This window comes from Mesoplodon mirus, assembly GCF_964341445.2.
Source record: "Mesoplodon mirus genome assembly, chromosome: 3".
In the NCBI taxonomy this organism is placed as follows: domain Eukaryota; kingdom Metazoa; phylum Chordata; class Mammalia; order Artiodactyla; family Ziphiidae; genus Mesoplodon; species Mesoplodon mirus.
This window is the reverse complement of record NC_138978.1, coordinates 37417365-37421385: the sequence shown is the minus strand read 5'-3', so window position 1 is coordinate 37421385 and position 4021 is coordinate 37417365. Positions and strand designations below refer to the sequence as shown.

The 4021-nt window shown below is 40.4% G+C and overlaps 1 pseudogene across 1 annotated transcript; it reads right to left on the bottom strand.

Moving 5' to 3' along the window:
• Positions 1-1285: 1285 nt before the first annotated feature.
• LOC309800540 (transmembrane protein 59-like) lies at positions 1286-2913 on the bottom strand (annotated as a pseudogene). The gene has a single exon. The product of its transcript is annotated as a transmembrane protein 59-like (transcript).
• Positions 2914-4021: the final 1108 nt, after the last annotated feature.

Below are 4021 nucleotides of genomic sequence, written 5' to 3'. Positions count from 1 at the left end.
GCTGTAGACACACCATGTATGGGCAGTCATTGATACACTACACTGCAGTTATCAACCAAAATAATTTGGATTGAACTTTTATAAGAAAAAGGCAAATAGTGAAATTAATTTTCTTAGATCTTATTTTTTAACGTCCCACTTTCAGAGCATGCCTTGGGGATGCTCTGAAAGTGGTATATTAAAAAAATAAGATATAAGTTATAAAAAAAAGATATAATAGGGCCTCCCTGGTGGCGCAGTGGTTGAGAGTCCGCCTGCCGATGCAGGGGATACGGGTTCGTGCCCCGGTCTGGGAGGATCCCATATGCCGCGGAGCGGCTGGGCCCGTGAGCCATGGCCGCTGAGCCTGCGCGTCCGGAGCCTGTGCTCCGCAACGGGAGAGGCCACAACAGTGAGAGGCCCGCGTACAGCAAAAAAAAAAAAAAAAAAAGATATAATATACATTATAAAAAATAAGATGTAATATAAATTCTAAAAAATATATAATATATGAAAAAAATGTTTAAAATATATATTACATCTACTAGTATACAGATCTTTCTTGACTCACAATGGGCTTTCATCCTGATAAACCCATCATAAGGTGAAAATATTGTAAGCTGAAAATATATTTAATACGCCTACCCTACTGAACATCATAGCTTAGCCTAGCCTACCTTAAATGTGCTCAGAACCCTCACATTAGTCTACAGTTGGGCAAAATCATCTAATATATAGTCTACTTTATACTAAAGTGTTAATATCTCATGTAATTGATTGAATACTGTACCAAGAGTGAAAAATAGAATGGTTGTCTGGGTACAGAATGGTTGTCAGTGTATCGCTTTTTTACCCTTGTGATCGCATGGCTGAGTGGGAGCTGTGGCTGCTGCCACCACCCAGCATCAGGAGAGGAAAGGACAGCATATTGCTAGCTCCGGGAAAAGATCAGAATTCAAAAGTTGACCTATGGTTCCTACCGAATGCGTATTGCTTTTGCACCATTGTAAAGTCAAAAAATCATAAGTCGAACCATTGTAAGTCAGGGACCGTGTGTATATATTTAATTTAATTTTATTATTATTTTTGTGTGTGAGAGAATCATTTTTGCTTTAGTTTGCTCCCTGATCATCATATAGCAATAAATAGACATAGAACATTTTCTGATTATTTTCTGGGTTGGGTAGGGGTGAAAGGGAAGATCTGGAAAATCAGGAGTATATTAACTCAAATTTCAGCACATAATTATTCAAATAAAATTTTAATGATTTCAGTTCAATACAACTGAAAATGCAGTGTGTTAAAGGGCATTTTCTACTAAATTTCAAATTACAGGTTGCGGGTCATTTCTGAGCAAGAGTATCATATCCTACTGAGTATTCAACTTATTAACTAAGGTGATTGACATGGTAGGAGGTGGGGAAGAATAATGATCAGCTCATAGAATTTGGCTAAGAAAGGAAACAAACAAAAACAATGCAAATAATAATTAAAATAGCTACAGGGCTCCCCTGGTGGCGCAGTGGTTGAGAGTCCCCCTGCCGATGCAGGGGACACGGGTTCGGGCCGCAGTCCGGGAAGATCCCACATGCCACGGAGTGGCTGGGCCCGTGAGCCACGGCTGCTGAGCCTGCGCATCCGGAGCCTGTGCTCCGCAACGGGAGAGGCCACAGCAGTGAGAGGCCCACGTACCGCAAAAAAAAAAAAAAAAAAAAAAAAGCTACAGATATTAGTAAAATAAAAATACAATCCCAAATATCCATCTCTTAAATTACTAGAAAAAAATTAGAGGTAAAGTTACAGCAAATACAGTCTTCACAGATTTGGGTAACTTTATTTGCATTTAATAGTGATTTTAATAGTGATTTTTAAGCCCTATAGCCAATGAAATCATTTTAAAAAGCACTATGAGGAATGGAAATTTAGATGTGTATACACTTTTCTTTAAAAAAAAAAAAAGCTTAAATTTCTGAATGAGCAAGATTCACTTTTGCAGGTAGAGGCCCTGCTTCTTCATGATCTTCACCTTTAGATCTAACAACCACAAGAGAAGAAGCTGGATATCTGTTTAGCTTTCGTTCACTCACAAATTCCAAGTCACCGTAGATACTCAGCTTCTCAGAGGGAACGTACTGCTCCACAGCTGTAGCAACAGTTACACAACAAAGCCAGAGCAATACCATCACGGAGAGGACAAGAGTCATAGTTAAAATCCACCCGGAGTTAGGAGAGACATCTTAAAAAGCCATCACTTTCTCCATCTTCAAGATAGTTCCTGTGTGCTTGTGAACTTCTCACTTGCAGATAGGACCTTTTGCTTAGCGACGGTTCTTTCAAATCTGTAGGCTCCTGCTCCAACTGTGGTGCATACTGGATTTCTGGCTTAGACTGGAATATAACTCTTTTTCCATCATCAGCTTGAAGATAAAAAGCCCATGAAGAGGTTAAGAAGCTCTGTGAACCGTCCATCATGTCACTCCAGAATGACCTTACCAGAGTTAGAGGGAAGACTAGATGCATTTTTGGCATCAGGGACAGGAGTTGTTCTTGTCTCAATTCAGCAAATGGCAGCTGATTCTGGCACCCAGGGTGGCAAACATATTGCTCATCAGATTGGGAATATGCTTCTGTACATGTAGATTCACATTCCAATTTGGTTCAATTTAAATCAATTCCATCATCCACAAATTGACAAATTGAAAACAGCCTGCAACCCCTCTGACATGCATACAACTCCTCTTCCTTGGAGTAAGTGTGAGAGGGGTAGGTCAACTGGCAGGCCCGGTGACAAGACGCCGTATCACCCAAGACCGAGTCAAACGCTTCAGCCGAAGTGGTCCCTGAGCCTCCAGTCAGGGCCATGGTCAGCAGCAGCAGCAGCGGCGAGAGCCCCAGTTGGGCCCTGACCCAGCGGCTCCCATTTGGTGCCACCATTTTGTTTGTCTCTGTCACAGCAGATCAGCTTGTTGCTCTATATATTTTATATATATATATATATATATATATATATATATATATATATATATACACACATATACACACACATACATACATACATATATATATATATACTGGGCTGTGTCTAATTCTTTTGCCTATATCTGAAATACTCTACAATCAGACCTAATTGTTATGGCAAATAGCTAAGAGATAGCCCTGAATATATCTATTAATAAAGTACAAGTAGATTTATATTTAGTATACTATACTTACTAAGACAGGAAAGAGGACCATGAACATTGTGGAACATTTTTCAAATGAATATTTAGAACTGATTGCACATATATTTACCAGAAAATGTGAGTAATCAGCATACCCTGTTTCCAGAACTTTCTATACTAAGGTTTCCTTATAGGAAGAGACAGTCGAGCATTAGATAAGAATGTGAAATTGGAGAGTCAGATTGGCCCCAGTTCATATCGTGACCACAATCATGACACCTTGACCCAGATACTTGGCCTCTCTCATCAAATTCCTTGTCTTTAAAATGGGTGTTGTGTTGGTATCTGCCTCTCACGGTTCCTGTGAAGATTAAGACAGTGCAGGAAGAGTCCTCAGCACAGTCCCTGACCCATATGAGATGTGCCACCAATGCTTGCTCTTGTGATCATGGCTACCACCATCTTCTCCATCATCATCATTGTCATCACCATCTTAATGAGTGTCCTCTACCTGTCAGGGCCTTTGCTACAGCCAGCTCCTTTCTCCAAAGGGACTTGGGTTTGATGGACTTGCACTGTGTGATGCTGTGATTCAGTGTTTCCAGGAAGTTAGGCTAGGATAACAAGCAAGTTTCTGAGTCTTATATAGAACTTCTAGAAATAGTTAATTGACCTTTTATGTCTTAGATTGTTTATCAGTAAACTTAGATAAATGCTGCCGTGTTAGCACTTGAGAGTGTGACATCTTCTGCTGTCACAAGCTTCCAATGCCTAATGGTATTGATACCTGATCCGAGATTAGGGAGATTTTGGCTCCTCGGCTTTCCTGTTCACTTTCGGATCTGAAAGCAGCACCTTGAGAACAAGGAGGCCACGCAGAG